We start from the raw sequence: 16,910 nt of genomic DNA on the forward strand, positions 1-16,910 counted from the left end.
AATAAGTAAATAAAAATCTTAAAAAAAAAAAAAAAAAAGAATAAATATGAAACGTGTCTGTTCCTGGCGAACTTCCAGGTGTAATCAAACAGTATGCACAATGCAGTAAGAGCCCCCAAAAAGCACAGTGCAGAGTGAAAGTTAGCCAAGCTCCTATGCCAGCCAAGCCAGTGCAGCCCATGAGCCTAGAGAAAGGGGCATCTTTTCTAATTAGGGAGACAGCCTCAGGTTCTAGCGAAGCACCTGCAGAGCTTCCTTGGAAGGCGGCAGGGGGCTTCTCTAATTGGCACAAAGTCATCATATAGGCTAGAGGCAGCCCTTTCCCTTTAATCTTTTGGTATATTCCTGCAATAAATCAGTATTAATAACCTCAGCCTATAATTGTTCAAAATATCTGTTAGGCAAGGTCTTCATTATTTTCCCTTCAAAAGTTTTATCAGTATTTTCTCAAGTTTATTTTTCCACATGAACTTGGGAAACATTCTGTTAAATTTCCTCATCACATCTTTTTCTTCCCTACTTTTGACCTCGACACTTTTCTGTTAGAATTGCTTTAAATATATATGTCCATTTACTTGAATCACTTCTTTATTCATATTTTTTCTTCTGATCCTGAAACAGAAGATGCACTTCCAACTTGAAAAGACTTCTGCACCCATTCATGTTATATCTTTACCCTCCAACCCATTACACTGCCCCTTGTTAGGTTCCCTGGTTACTGCTAAGAGTGAAAGAATCATTATTCCACAAGAACACAGAATACAAATAACACTTAGAATGCAACAGCCCTACTTTACAGTAGAAATGAGGGAAAACACAGACTTCAATCCAGGTCAGGTTTCCACTTCCAGTTCCATTTCATAAGCACTCTACACAGTAATGGATGTTAGGTGAAAGCCAGTCATGACCAAGAGTGCAAACCTTGGATGTGCTTCATGGAAAGGTCTAGCCTAATGACCAGGAGTGGTCTCTTGAGATGTGCTCTCCTGCCCCAGTGTTTGCAGGCCTGGAAAGTTTGCTCAAAGCAGTTTTATTTGCACGAAAAACTGCTGAGTTCAGAAAATATTTTGCCTGCTTAAAGACTCACATACTTCAAATACAAAAATAGAACAAACAGAATTTTATTGCAAATAGAAGAATGTTATTTTTTTTGTCAATAAGATTGGAAACAAATGATACATTCTAGGTTGTCTAAAAAATATTTTCTGGCAAAAGAAAACTTTATTTGAAAATTATGATTTGTTATCTTTCACTAGAATATTTTCTTAAGTTCCCTTCAAAATCCTATATCAGAATTTGCCCAGACCTGATGACAGAGCCTGACAGAAAAGCAGAGCAAGGCAAGGCACCTATATGCTTGGGTCTGACATAATGTGATTTGGGAAAATGTCATCATGCTTTAAAATGCAAAGGGGATATTGGCTCCTATCATAATATATAACAAGAAAAGACTTTTTCTCACTGAGTCTCTTTTTCATTACACGGGTAAAATAATTCTAACAGTGACTCTTCTGCAAAAGGCAATCTATGGCAGGAATTGCTAGAACAGAGACTTGTCATGTTGGTTCTGCATCAACAGTCTCTAACCCAACAACCTGAGAATACACACAGATAAAATGCTATCAGTTCAATGGAAATTGGCTGGTTTTCAAAGGGTATGACTGCATAAGCCCATTGTTCAATTTCAAAAATGAAACCCTCTAGAAGCAATTTCAAAATTACACAAATCTTTCACATACACTGATAGTGCAGGTAAGGCTCATCCATTTTCCACATAACAATAAATTGCTAAAGACTTTTAAATGAACACCACTATCTATACAATGCCTGTTTGAAAATCTATACAGTGTACAAGTAAAGAATGTAATAAAGTACCTAATAAAATTAAATCATTTTCATTAAAAATTGTTCTGTGCCATGAGTTTGGGGGGGAAATTAATGAAGGGTAAGTGAATAGATTGCATAGATAGTTCTTAAAGTTTGGAGAAAGCTGTCATGGCTTAAATTTTTATTTACTGAATTCAGTTTCAGATATTTTTTATAAATGTGAGTTTTGGGCTGTTGATTTTTGAAGGAAGAGGCACAGTATAGAGTTTTAAAACATGGACTTGGAGTCATGAAATCATAAAAGTCAAATTTGTGCTCTTCCACTTACCGGTTGTGGAATCCTGGGCAAGTAACTTCCCCTCCTTTAATAAAAGTTTCCTTATTTCTGAAACAGAGTTGTCGAAATTACTAGTGTTAGTAAATTAGTTATTTAGCATAGTGTGGCAAATAACTTTAAAACAAATAATGGTTGTCCAAGTAAACAGGTAAAAGTATTCAAACTTTTGATATATTAATGAGGGCTTGTCTTGAAACTGAATCAATGTGGGCCAAAATAAAAGGAAAACAATAGCTTTGGCTAAAAATCAAACTAGATGTGTGGATTTTTCTTTGGAGAAGTAAAATATATTTCTGGCATTTTTTGTCAAGAGAAAGAGGGATTTTATTTATGTATTTTTAAGTGTTTTTACTTATATATAATTGAGATACAACATTATATTAGTTTCAGGGGTACAACATAATGATATGCACAAACATGACATATATGATAAATGATCACTGAAATAAATCTCATTAACATCCATCACCACATGTAGTTATAAGTTCTCTCACTTGTGATGGCACAACTTTCAAGATCTACACTCTTAGCAACTTTCACATATACAATACAGTATTATTAACTATAGTCAGTCATACTGTACATTGTATCCCCAATATTTATTATTTTATAACTGAAAGTTTATATTTTTTTCCTTCTAAGGATTTTATTTATTTATTTGGGAGAGACTGAGTGTGCATGCGAGAAAGAGCACAAAAGGGGGGCGGGTGGAGGGTGGGGAAGGGCGAGGAGGGGCAGAGGGAGAGGGAGAAGCAGACTCCCCACTGAGCAGGGCTCCATCCCAGGACCCCGGGATCATGACACCAGCCAAAGGCAGACGCCTAACCGACTGAGCCACCCAGGCGCCCCTATAACTGGAAGTTTAAACCAGGGGTCAAAACGTACCAACTTCCAGTTATGTGTTTATTTTTATCTCTTAACTAATCTATGGAATTTATTCAGATATTGTCAGTTTTTTCCATCAATGTATCTTTTCTGTTCCAGAATTCCACATAACATTTATGTCTCCTCTTATCTGTGACAGTTCCTTGGTCTTTCCTTAGCCTTCATGACATTGACTATTTTGAAGAGTGAAGGTTGAATATTTTGTAGAATGTCCCTCAAATTAAGTTTGTCTGTTGCTTTCTCATGGTTATACCGGGGTCATGAATTATTGGAAAAGAGACCACAGAGGTAAAGTTTCCTCATTGTATCATATTGGAAGCATGTGATATTGACATGAGTTCCTACTGGTGATGTTAATTTGGTTAAGGTGATGTCTGCCAGGTTTTCCTACTTTAAAGCTACCATTTTTCTCTTTGTGATTAATACATATTTGGAAAGAGATACTTTGAGACTATACACATATCCTATTTCTCCCTAGACTTCTGCCCAATAATTTTAACCTGCACTGAAAGATCTTGCCTGCAGCAATTATACTGTAGAGTTCTAATAGTGATTTTTCTCTTCCCTCACAATTTTTACAGTTATTAATTGGGAATCTTTTGTAAGGCAGAACATTGCTTCTGCCTCACCTAGCATCACCTTATAACTGAGTTTAGTTCGAATCTTAAAATGCCGTCTGCTCAAAGAACCAGAGTAAGGTTACTGCTAGGAAGCAGGAATGAAGGAGATCAGATCTGCTCCGGGAGCCCCGTCATCATTCATACATCATTCAGAGTACCTCTAATGCCAGTCATTGAGCTGGTGCAGGAGAAATGACAGTGAATAAGCACAGTCTTTGCCCTAAGGAACTCACACTCCAGCAGAGGATAATAAATACATGCAGGTTAGGCACTAAAATAAAAATATAGTCCTTAGTGTTGCGTGAAGGATGTGCTAATAATTTAGAAACCAGGCATGTTGTCACAATTTGAGCTTAGTTCTGGAAGGTGATTGGGTGTTCAGCAGGCAGGCAAGATGGAGAAAGGCATTTCTGGGAGAGAGAATGTCATGTTCAAAGGCTGAGAAGCTTGAAATAGATAACTACAGAACAGTTTAAAGAGCTTAGTGTGTTGGTGAGTATTCAGGGAGGGTTCGAACTTATCTTGTAAATCTTTGTAATGGGAGCTATCGAAGTCTTAGAATAAGATGATTTTGTTTTAGAAAATGTACTCCGGTGACCATTTAGAGAAGATACTGAATCTGTGTGAAACTGGAAGTAGGGAGATGAATTAAGGGAGTTGGGTTCCCTTTATATCGAGCTTAATATTACTGGGTATCTGAGCAGCTAAATACAAGAGGGTATAGAAATGACAAATTTTAGAGTGATGTAATTCTTTATTGCATTGGGAAAAGGTACCTGTCATAGGTCTTACAGCTTTGATTTATCTTAGTAAATCTTTGACAGTATACAGGAAATTAAAATGACGTTGGTACCTCCAGGGACGGATTTATTTATTTATTTATTTATTTGTTTGTTTGTTTGTTTATTTATTTATTTATTTTAGAAAGGCAGACTGCCTCATGCATCACCTCATTTGGATGTGTCTGGAGTCTTGGAAGCTTGACTACCCTACAATCTCCTACAAATGGACCTTGAAAGCTTATTTAGAAGTGCTAGCAAGGAAGGACAGCTACTCCTATACCCTTGACAAAAGAATGGTTCTCCTCTATCCTAGAAGGTCATCCTCTTGGACACAGCACATGGCTTCGGGAGGGAGTGGTGAGGGAGGAAGGGGACACCTGCCTAGCCAGCCAGATCAGCTCAATCAACCTTAGTGATAAATGAGGTCTCAGATGTCACAGCCAGATCACCCTCACATCCTAGGGACATATTTAACTCTATTCCTAAAGTTACCTTTTAATTATTTTAGTTATTATTTTAACTATTTTAAGTTCATATTTGAGCTCAGCTATTCAGAAAATTTAAAGGCATGGGAATAAAGCCAAGTGAAGGAATTTCAGAAAATGGTAAGAGTAAGATGCTTATGAGGGAAGGTAAACAGTAAAGGAACATTCTAGTTATTACTGAACAACGTGAACTCTAGATAATACAATAGAAGTTGATGAGATAGTAAAGAGAAATGCATAGTTAATGGCAATTCAGACTACATACTGTATGACAAACTAGCAATGTGTTGACTTTTGAGTTTACATAAAGATTCCATGAGTACCAAAAATATTAGCCTATATAAATATTTTAGAAAGTTCTATGAGAAACTGTATGTATTAGTCAGAGTCCTGGAAGGAAACAAATAGCTCATTCAAACCAGATAATTTGAGAAAAGTTTAATAACGAGACTATAAGGGTGTGAGCAAGGTTTAAGAAATAGTAACCCTCAGGGCACCTGGCTGGCTTAGTCAATGGAGCATGCAGCTCTTGATCTTGGAGTTGTGAGTTCGAGTCCCACGTTGGGTGTAGAGATTACTTAAAAATAAAATCTTCAGAAAGGAAAGAAGGAAGAAAGGGAGAGAGTTGCCCTCATATACTTTGGGAATACTTTGGGAAGCCCTTACTACCCCTAGACCTGAAGAGGTAAGAGGAAGGAAAGGGAAAGTTACTAGAATCTAGAGAGGATAATTATATGGAAAAGATGCCTAATAGAAGTTGTGACCTTCAGTAAAGGGGCACAGCCAAATGGAAACTGGGCAGGAAGAGAACAGGGGGAATAAATGGGCCAGTATCACTTTGCTCCCGCAGTCCCATCTGCTGGTGCTTCCCATTGCCCAACTGAAGGCAACGGAGCAACTGGATGCAGCCCCAAAAGGAGCAGAACAGGATAAAAAGAAGATGGAGAGTAAATCTGGAAGGTTAAGATGAAGACATTCAAGACATTTATTTATTTTTTTATTTTTGTAAAAGATTTTATTTATTTATTTGTCAGAGAGAGAGAGAGCACAAGCAGGGGGAGCTGCAGGCAGAGGGAGAGGGAGAAGCAGACTCCCCACTGAGCAGGGAGCCCGATGCCGGGCTTGACCCCAGGACCCTGGGATCATAACCTGAGCCGAAGGCAGACGCTTAACCAACTAAGCCACCCAGGTGCCCCTATTCAAGACATTTAAACTAATATTTTATAAGATGCAAGAAAGAGTCATCTTTATTTACATTGGACTTTATTTGAATGTAACTCTCTTTAATGATAGAGAAATTTTAATCTATATGAGTATTTTTGGTTTGGGATTTATTAAATTCAGGGCAGCACAGAACTTAGCATGTGGAATATTTTTTATCATTTCCAAATACATTTTACAGTCACTGGAAACAGAAGGAACACGAGAAAATATAGAAAATCACACATGTACTTGAGGAAGTGTTTGTATATGTCAAATTTATATGATGGAAGAATGAAATAAAATACAAAATGGATATAGTTTATAAGCTTAAAAACTTCTGTTGCCTAGTGGGCATTGTGAAATCCAATTTGATGTTAAAATAAATATGAAAATGCACAAAATATATTTAGAAAAATCATTTACATAATGCCCAAACATCAGAAACTACTTAAATGCCTTTAGGCAAAGCAAAATGTGTTTTTATGACACTAACACTTAAAATTTCTTCTTTAAGCAAAGGATATCATGAGGGAATCTAGTTTTTTTGTGTGTGTCTGTTAGCACAATACTTGAATTTTCACATGAAAAACTGAAACAATATTGTCTCATCATCTACTTCAAATAATGTTTAAAAGTGCAGGTAGGTTACAATTTTAGTTAAGAGTATTGTAATTTATTATTTAAACTAGTAAGAAAAAATTCTTTTTTCACAGATCTTTAAAACGAGACAATATTTAAATACACACTTAAAAATAAAGTCTTAAAGTAAATTATTTTTGCAAATTTGGGGGGATTTTTTTCAGAATACTTTATTTTGTATCATTTAAAATATTAGTTTCTATTAGCCAGGTGCTGGTCAAAAGTTTCTTACAAGTTTTGGGGCACCTGGGTGGCTCAGTCAGTTAAGCATCTGACTCTTGATTTTGGCTCGGGTCATGATCTCAGGGCCATGAGATTGAGCCCTGCATTGGGCTCTGTGTTCAGCAGGGAATCTGCTTGAGATTCTTTTTCCCTCTCCCTCTGCCCCTCCCCACCCTCTCTCTCTCTCAAATAAATAAATAAATCTTAAAAAAAAAAAAAAAAAGAAAATAGCACAGAAACTTAGAAGGAAACCATAAAGAGTATTTCTTTGGGGGGAGAGGGTGGTGGGAGGGAGAAAGAAGAACAAAGATGCAGATATTTATATGAAGATTTAAGAGTGTTTAAAGAATATATTCAGAAGATGTCTTGTTTTAGGATGTTAGGTGGTTAAAGGAATAGAGGGATTTTCACAACCAAAGATATTAACCAATGAATTATTTAACAAAGATTTTTAAAGATTTTATAACTGTAACCAATGTCTTTCCCTACCCTTAGTTGATATATTAAATGCTGAATAATAGATGAAATGTCACTTAAGGGTTAAAGTTGGACAATTTTATAATGTATATTTTTAATAAAGAACAAGCTCACAGTAAAAACAATAACAACAACAAAAAAACAAGGGTGCCTGAGTGGCTCAGTCGGTTGAACATCCAACTCTTGATTGCAGCTCAGGTCATGATCTCATGGTTGTGGGATCGAGCCCCACATTGGGCTCTGCACTCAGTGTGGAGTCTGCTTCAGATTCTCTCTCTCTCTCTCTCAAATACATAAGTAAGTAAGTAAGTAAGTAAGTAAATAAATAAATAAATAAAATATTTTTAAAAAAGCAAGCATGCAAAAAATATATATTTCAATGGAAAAGGAATTAAAGTTTTTAGAACAGATTAAAATGATGCTATAGAGCAAAAATTATTAATGCTATATTTTTTAGCAATTAAAAAAACAAATTAAGTCCTTTTGAATTGCCCTAAAATCCTATGCTTTGACCTACCTGGGCTGAATTTTTGTGTTTGATCTGAAATGAGGATCTAATTTTATTTTTATTCATGTGAATAGCCAATTGTCCCAGCACCATTAAGTCATCTCTTCCCTGGTTTATAATTCCATATCACTCATATACTATAGTGTCATATTAATGGATCTGTTTCCACATACTTTGTTCTGTTCTACTGTTTATCCACTCAAGCATTAGCACCACAGTATTCTTTTTTTTTTTTTTTTTTTTTAAGTAGGCTCCATGCCCAACATGGGGCTTGAACTCACAACCCTGAGACCAAGAGTCACATGTTCTACTGCCTGAGCCAGCGAGGCACCCCAGTTCTACACCATTTTAACTACTATAGATCCATAGTAAGTCTTTATATCTTTAAGGGAAACTCCCCTCTTCTCAGTCTTTCACTTCTCTCTTTTCCTTTTTTTTATTCTCTTTTTTCTCTTTCTATACCTCTTTTATTTTTTCGTTCCCTCTTATTTACTCTATTTAAAAAAAAATTGTCCTGTCTGGATTAGAATAATTTGTCAATAACATGAAAAACAGTTTTATCATCTTGTTGTCCTTTATATCTCTTTTCTCTTTTTCTGGAACTCTTTTTTTAATTTTGCTTGTATATAAGACTTTTTCTAGTTAAACACTTTCTTATATATTCAGCATTCTCTTTTAATTAACTAATCATCTCTTTTCTTTCTACTTCAGAATTTTACTTTTTTTAAAATCTGTTCTTTTCTGTTCATAGTTCTTGTTCTTTCATTATGTTTTATATTTCTTCTTTTATTATTTTACATTTTCACTTAATGGGGATTAAATGTCCCTTTCATAGAGATCCCAATTGTATTTTGCCAGCTTCCTCTGAACTAAGATACTTCTTATTCCTTATCAGTAAAAACCCAAAACTCATACTGGTTGGGGTTGATATCCAGGTTCCATATTTTTCTGATCCTTCTGGGATACCTGTCACTTTCCATACTGTATTTGATGTCTCTCTTTATTGCCAATACCTGGACTAATAGATTAGTAAGTAAAAGTATTTAAATATTTGTTAATTCTCTAGTAATCCTTTGAATATAATTATTTGGATTTCTGACTACACCCACAGTGGCCAGCAAAACATCCCATTTAACGTCTCTAATCTCAGCCTTGGTTAAACTATTCTCCTGACACTGTAGGGATTACAGGATACACTGGAGCTAAGGTCAAGGTCTCTAGTGTTATGATACACCACAGTGTTTTCAAAATAATTGACAAGTTTGATTCATTGCACTCTCAGCTGAAATAGATAATTTCAATTACACAACATAATGTTTAGAATCAGTACATAAATATATTAACTTTAGAAAAATACCACTTAAAACACAATTTTAATTGATAAAAGCTACAAACTGTTTTCATAAATAATTTGACAAAGATTTTACTACTTCAATTGCCCTCTATACTTTAAATACCCAACATCTTGGTATATATGCTAATTCTGCATGTATGATAAAATAGGTAAGTAAACATCAACATTAGAGACTGCTAATGGGAATTCAGACAATACAATAATAATGTAAGATAATTTACTCTTTTCCAAATGAAAATAAACATTGCAATTTTGTTTTTGATAAGAAAACACATATTTGCAATTATCAAAATATTTAAACTCATGTTTTCATTCCTCCTACTATATGTTTCCCTGTGGCTTCAATTTAACACATTTTTTAAAAAACTCGAATATAAATTTTCTTGTTAGATTAATTAATCCCAAATTAAGAAATGTGAGACTAAACACATGAAAAAGATGTAACATCCTTGAGAAAAATGACATTATTACTTAAAGGATATCTGAAAATTTGAAAATATTTTGGATATTAGTTTTTTTTTTTGTAGATATATTAGTGTAAAGCACATAGAGATTATTAGTAAATTCTTTGTTAATTCAAATACTACTCTAACAACACTTGTTCATTTTCTTCTTGGTCTTAATATTTCTTGGGACAAATAGTTGTTCTTTATTAATATTATTATATAATATTTCCTAAATTGTGGTATAAATAAAAATCTTTCCCCAATGTTGTATATTTAAAATCATTTTCTTGAACAGTATATGATAGAAACTCTGAGCCTATTATAAGCCTTAATCAAACCATGAGAACTAATGCTATTTAGAACTATTCAGAAATGTCCTCTTAAGGGTCACCTGGGTGGCTCAGTCAGTTGGGCATCTGCCTTCAGCTCAGGTCATGATTCCAGGGTCCTGGGATTGAGTCCTGCATCGAGCTCCCTGCTCAGCGGGGAGCTTGCTTCTCCTTCTGTAGCCGCTCCCCTTGCTTGTGCTCTCTTTCTCTGTCAAATGAATAAATCTTTTTTTAAAAATGCCCTCTTAGGAAATGGAAAATTGTCTATTAAAGATGTCAGAAATAATGTAAAAACAACTTCAGAAACAATATGTAGAATCTCCATATGTAAATGAAAAGATGCTAACATCAAAGTCAGGAAACTGTTGGGACACCTGGGTGGCTCAGTCAGTTAAGCAACCGACTCTTGATTTCAGCTCAAGTCATAATCAGGGTGGTGAGATGAAGCACTGTGTTGGGCTCCTCACTGGGTGTGAAGCCTGCTTAAGATTCTCTCTCTCCCTCTCCCTCTGCCACTCCTCCCCCCCACTCCACCTGACCCCCAGCTCAGGGCTTGTACTCTCTCTCTACAAAAGAAAAAAAAAAAAGCCAGCAAACTGTTTGAATAGGAAATTCCAGTTCTAAGAAATCTCCAGCAGTGGAGAAACTGAGAAAATACACACACACACACACACACATTTAGCAGATGTTTTATGGTAGCTTGAATTGTGTTTCCAGAAAAAAAGAACCTCATTTTAAATATAACAAAATGGCAAGTCAGCAAATTAGACTGTGTCTTTGAAGTCCTTGGCTTGTTTGAAAAGACATTAAGATAACAAATTTGTAGAAAATGCTATTTGAGGGGCACCTGGGTGGCTCAGTCGGTTAAGTGTCTGCCTTTGACTTGGGTCAAATCCCAGGGTCCTGGGATTGAGTCCCACATTGGGCTCTCTACTCAATGGGGAGCCTTCTTCTCCCCCTCCCTCTGCCTGCTGCTTCACCTGCTTGTGCTCTCTCTCTCTGTCAAATAAATAAAATCTTAAAAAAAAAAAAAAGAAAAGAAAATGCTATTTGAGAAAATTCTTTTTTTAAAGATTTTTATTTATTTATTTGACAGAGAGCATGAGAGAGAGAGCACATGAGGGGGGGGTAGGGTCAGAGGGAGAAGCAGACTCCCTGCCGAGCAGGGAGCCCAATGCGGGACTCGATCCTGGGACTCCAGGATCATGACCTGAGCCGAAGGCAGTCGCTTAACCAACTGAGCCACCCAGGCGCCCTATTTGAGAAAATTCTTGCAAAATTGATTCTTTTGAACAAAGTTGGAAATAGAAAAGGTCATCTTGTATTTTTAGCTAAAATACATGTTGTAGCATAGAGGTTTAAAACATAGTTAATAAAATCATCTTTTCTTGGTGCTGATCAAATTCTACCTCTACTATTTACTAGCAGTGGGACTTTAGGAGAGAAATGAGAAGGCAATGTTTGAAGGAATAATGGCTGATACTTTTTTTTTTTTTAAAGATTTTATTTATTTATCAGAGAGAGAGACAGACAGAGGCAGGCAGAGGGAGAAGCAGGTTCCTTGCTGAGCAAGGAGCCCGATGTGGGACTCGATCCCAGGACCCTGGAATCATGACCTGAGCCGAAGGCAGAGGCTTAACTGACTGAGCCACCCAGGTGTCCTGGCTGATACTTTTCTAAAACTGCTTTGAGAAGCTTGTTGAACTAATTCAGAATAAATGCAAGGAAAGCACATTTAGACAATTATATTAACGTTAATATGAAAACCAAATACCAAGACAAGTCTTAAAACTAGTTCAAAAAGGATGGCACATAACTTTTAAAAGAGCAAAAGAAAGACTTACAGATGACTTTGTAACGGAAATTATGAAAACCAGCATGAAATGGAATGACATTTTAATAGCGCCAAGGGAAAAAAAAAAAGCCCAACCTAATATCCTTTACCAGTAAGTCTTCCAAAATTTAAGGAAAAATATTTTTTTTCTAGAAAAAAGAGAATCCAAAAGAAATTTTCATCAGCAGACCCACAATACATACATACTGAAATAAATTGTTTTTATTCCTTTCTTAAGTAAAAATAAACCCAGTTTATATTATATGACTTAGTCTAATAAACGTTGAATCTGTGAGTTTAGTCTAAATAATCTTCTCATCTGTGAGGGTGCCCTGAGAATTTCTTCATCTATCATAGGATAACATTTATTTCATTCTCTGTGATCTCGTTTTTTATACACTAATGAGTACTTCTTTGTTTGCAGGGTATTAATTTGTTATAATCTGACTCTTCCTCTAGGATGAACTTGTAGTAAGCAACAGTGTAAAACAGTTAATTTGAAATCTGTGGTAAGGAATACTGTCATGTTCATCTTTGTATCTTTGTATCTCTAGTAGTTAGCACATTGTCTAATGCATAGTATTATTCTCTATTTGATAAACATATGAATGATTAAATTAATTAATGACTTTGTAGTAGAGGCTGGAGGTGGAAAAGAATAGAAAAAATAGCCTATCTTCTGAGTGGTTATTACCTAATTAAGATGGTTTAGCATATTTTTTAGGCTCTAAATGTCAGTAATAAAATGTGTAAAATAGGAAATAAGTCCTTGGGATTCAGGGAAAAATACTGCATGAAAGGAAGAAACAAGTTAGTTGGTCTTAATAAACTCTTACCAATTTTATGCATTCTAACTCAGCTTTCTTGGGTGATCTAGAAAATTAAGAAATTTTTGGATGTTTTCCCTGTCCTTGAGGCATTTACAGTTTCCTATACACATCAAGCAGTTAGCCTTTGAGTGGATTTGTGTTTTTTGCCTACCTAACATGCTGTCCTTCTGGGAATGACACCCCAAATTTTTTTAAGAAATAAATTAATCCCATAGAGTACTGGCTTTGACACATCATGAAAGTGAGCACTTCAATGAACACTCCCGCTTTTTCAGAAGTTAGATTTTATATCTATAGGCTCAAAGAGTATAAACACAGCAAAGGATAATGTAAGAAATCAGACTAGTGGCTCTTCCGAGAGCATGGCTTCACCAGTCTCCCTGGCTTCCTCACCAGTGACTGTGTTCTTGCCGAGGCAATTGTATCTTCATTGTCTCTAAGTTCTCCGTGGTCACAGGAAGCCACAGAGGGCAGCTGACCAACCCTCTTAAATGTCTTAGCACATCACCCTGAATTTCCAGCAATTTTTAAAAAAGATTTTATTTGAGTGAGAGAGAGAGAGGGAGAAAGAGCACAAGCAGGGGGAGTGGCAGGCAGAAGGAGAAGCAGGCTCCCTGCTGATCAGGGAGCCCGACTCTGGGCTCCATCCCAGGACCCTGGAATCACGACCTGAGCCAAAGGCAGACACTTAATTGACTGAGCCACCCAGGCACCCCAAATCTCCAGCAATTTTATGATTGTTAAATACTGCCTTTAATAAATGTCACCTAGATCTGGTATCCAGATTCTTTTTCTGATGCTAGCTCTGGATATTTCTGAGACATAAAATAAAATAAATTTCATTTTCATATTGAGCTTATGTGTTTAGAGTTTCTGTTGCTTGAAACCAGAAGAATCCTGATGCAAAAAGACAGTAATGATGGTACAGGAGTTCAAAGACCTTCCTTCTTGAACTTCTCCCGCCTTATCATCCTTCCCTCTGTTTTTGTCTAGCAATAGAAAATTGCCCAGACATGTCGTTTGGGTGCTTCACATATTTATACCCTTTCTAGTAAAGTATTATGTCAAGATCAGCACAAAGATCATAGTTATGTTTTCTCTGGAGGTTTCAGTGATGACATATACGTCCATCTCCTTACCTCCTGCATGCAAACTTCATTTATTTCTGTACCAACACTTTGCCTTTTACATGCCATCTTTATACATATAATACTACATTGTAATTATTTCTTAATATCTGGCCATTCCCATGATTGAGGACTTCTTGAGGTTGTAATTCTGTCTGATTCACTTTTGTATCTACCAGTACCTACTATGGTGAAAGCAAAGTGAAAGTAAAATACATATTGAATGCATAAAAATATCAGAGAGGAAGAAAAAATAAACTGAACACAGCAATGCATTGGGCATAACTACTCCAAAAGTATTTTCGCAAATAAATAACTATGTCTTGAGGGACTATTTTTTTTATTGTTTTGGGTTTTCCCTCATCAGATTGTATATAATGAAATCTGAAAATTTAGAGGCACTCTAAAGCATTCCCACATCAAAAATTTTCTTTATTGCAACAGGGTATTAAAACAAAATGCATGTTTCGTCAAATATCTATTCTAAGCTATCACAGTATTTCTCTTTTGAAATTTACACAAGAGTATCAAAAAACGAAGTGAATATACAGGGAGAAAAATACACAATAACAGTGTCATAAACAAATAATCAAATAGACTATATTCAAAGCTGAAAATGTGAACTTTGTTTAAAATCCAACTGAGTGAAGTTGTCTGTATGCCTGGCCATAATAGTCAATATGCCACAGAATATAACAACAACAACAAAACCCATTAACACTCAAAACAGACAAACAAAAACAATGAATAAAAAAATTCAACTTTTTGGATAAATATATGTAATTATTTTTGGTTTACTCTAACAGCTCTAAATCAACCTGAGTATCTGGCTTTGAGGTCTTATGCTACCTACTAAATGAATGGACTAGGGTTATTCTAATAAAGGAACAAGAATGCTGTTGTACTTGGGTCATGATATCAGAAGCCTGGGATCCTTATGAGGAATCTGGAACTCTCTCTCTTAAGCCAACAAATGTGGGAATGTAAGCTGTACTTTTAGTGAAACAACTTTTTGGTCATCTACTGAAATATACTATATTAAATGAGAATTTCTTAATGGAAAATGAAAAATTCTAGCTATTTTACTCCAAATAGGAAAGGGTAGGCTGAATTTGAAATCCTCATAAAATATACATATTTTTGCTAAACTCCAGTGGGGTAGAATTATTAGTCTGTTTGGGCTGCCATAATAAAATATGATAGACTGGGTGGCTTAAACAGCAGAAATTTATTTCTTCTAATTCTGATGGTTGGGAAGTCCAAGATCAAGATGCCATCCCACTCAGTACCCAATAAGAGCTCTTTTCTTGGTTTACAGACCAACTTCTTGCTATTTACTCATAGCCCTGTCCTGGTGCTTGCATGCAAATAAAGAGGGAGAGGGGGAGAGAAAGAGAGAGGGAGAGAGGTCTTTTTTTCTTCCTCTTCTTATAAGTCTACTAATCCCATCCCGAGACTACCATCCTTGTGGCCTAATCTAACCCTAATTATCTTGCAAAGGCCAAATCTCCAAATACTATGCCATTGTGTGTGTGGGGGGTGGAGGGTAGGACTTCAACATAAGAATTTTGAAGGGACACAACCATTTAGTCTATAACAGATAGCTACTGATCATTTTATTTCATTAATTTTACAACCAAATAAGAATTATCTTACTTCATTTTTTTATAGCATTTCATAAGATTTACACTGTAAGTTCCCTGAAAGTGGCAACTTTGTTTTGTTCACTGCTATTCCCTCAGCACCTACCATGATTTACAGACAAGGATGATGTTCATCAAATATTTTGCTGAATGAATTAGATGAGCGAAGAAAAAAATTAATGAACTTCACAATGATGTACAAGTGCAGATAAATATGACGTATAAGTGCAGGTAACGAACTGGGAAAGTTCCTTCCTGCCTTTAATTGAGTAAGAACTCCCAAAGAAAGAGTTCTGTCTCACATTGTCCATATATTTTATACTTGTTTGTAGAGGCTATAATAATAGCAACACACGTGGGTTTTTTTGTTTTTGTTTTTGATAATACTGAGGTATCAGAATCAAGTCAGGAAAAGAGAAACCACTCTTGGATTTCAGAGACAACTTAATGGTGCAAAGTAGAGATGCAAAGCCAAATAAAAGATGATGAGACAATCCAGGAATTTGGAATACAAGAAATTGCCATCGTCAGTAGGCTGGAAGGACAAAACAAGAAAGCTGGATCCCAGAAGCCCCGAGCCACCTACTAGGGAGTGCAGTGGGCCTAGTAGAAGCTGAAGTAGAGCAAGACCTCAATCCATGCCATATGGGATTGTTTGGTGGGTAATGGCCACAGCAAAAACTCAGCTACAGCTGGTGATGCCAGGAAAGGTAAACACTTATGGAAAGGGATTGTGGGATAAAATACCCTGAATTCTCAGTTCATCTTGTCTTCCATGCTCTTGCCGATACTAACCCACCAGCTACGGTCAGTGGGCAAAGGGTTCTAGGAAATGTAGTTTCCTCTGACACAGAAGAGAAGGAGGAAAGGAAAAGAGGAACTGAGAACAGGCAAACAGCATGCATTGTGATTTTAAATAGAACAATGTTCATATTTAATTCTTTATATTGATATATTCCATTTAAAGACAGAATCAGGTAATATATTTTGTCTGATTTCATTTAAAAATATTTTCATAAAATGTAAAAACTAATTCTTTGGAGCATTGATAATACTTTTTATTAAAGATGAAATTACAAATCCAGTGTTTGAAAGACAAAAGCGGTGTCAGGTATGACATTTTTTTCAATAATAATCTATTTTTGCTTGCTGCTTAGAATAACTCAAAGCAACATAAACAGTGTTTCATAGCACAAAAGCCATATGATTTAGTATTTAAATATAGTGAAAATATTTTAATTAACCTGAAGTAGCTATCTTCTAGATTTTAAACAGGTTCATTTTTTGTTACATTTGTTTCAGATTTGTCATAAAAGAAGGAAGGAAGGAAGGAAGGAAGGAAGGAAGGAAGGAAGGAAGGAA

At 35.7% G+C, this 16,910-nt stretch overlaps 1 long non-coding RNA gene across 1 annotated transcript in view; it reads right to left on the minus strand.

Moving 5' to 3' along the window:
- Nucleotides 1–10,301: 10,301 nt before the first annotated feature.
- The window catches only part of LOC118012232, a 17,343-nt gene continuing 10,734 nt past the window's right edge, over nucleotides 10,302–16,910 (minus strand). Inside the window, exon 3 of the long non-coding RNA XR_004679647.1 lies at nucleotides 10,302–10,322. This is a non-coding gene — a long non-coding RNA (uncharacterized LOC118012232). The remainder of the gene's footprint in view (nucleotides 10,323–16,910) is intronic.

This window comes from Mirounga leonina, unplaced genomic scaffold, assembly GCF_011800145.1.
Source record: "Mirounga leonina isolate KUSES-001 unplaced genomic scaffold, KU_Mleo_1.0 Mir_151, whole genome shotgun sequence".
Taxonomy (NCBI): domain Eukaryota; kingdom Metazoa; phylum Chordata; class Mammalia; order Carnivora; family Phocidae; genus Mirounga; species Mirounga leonina.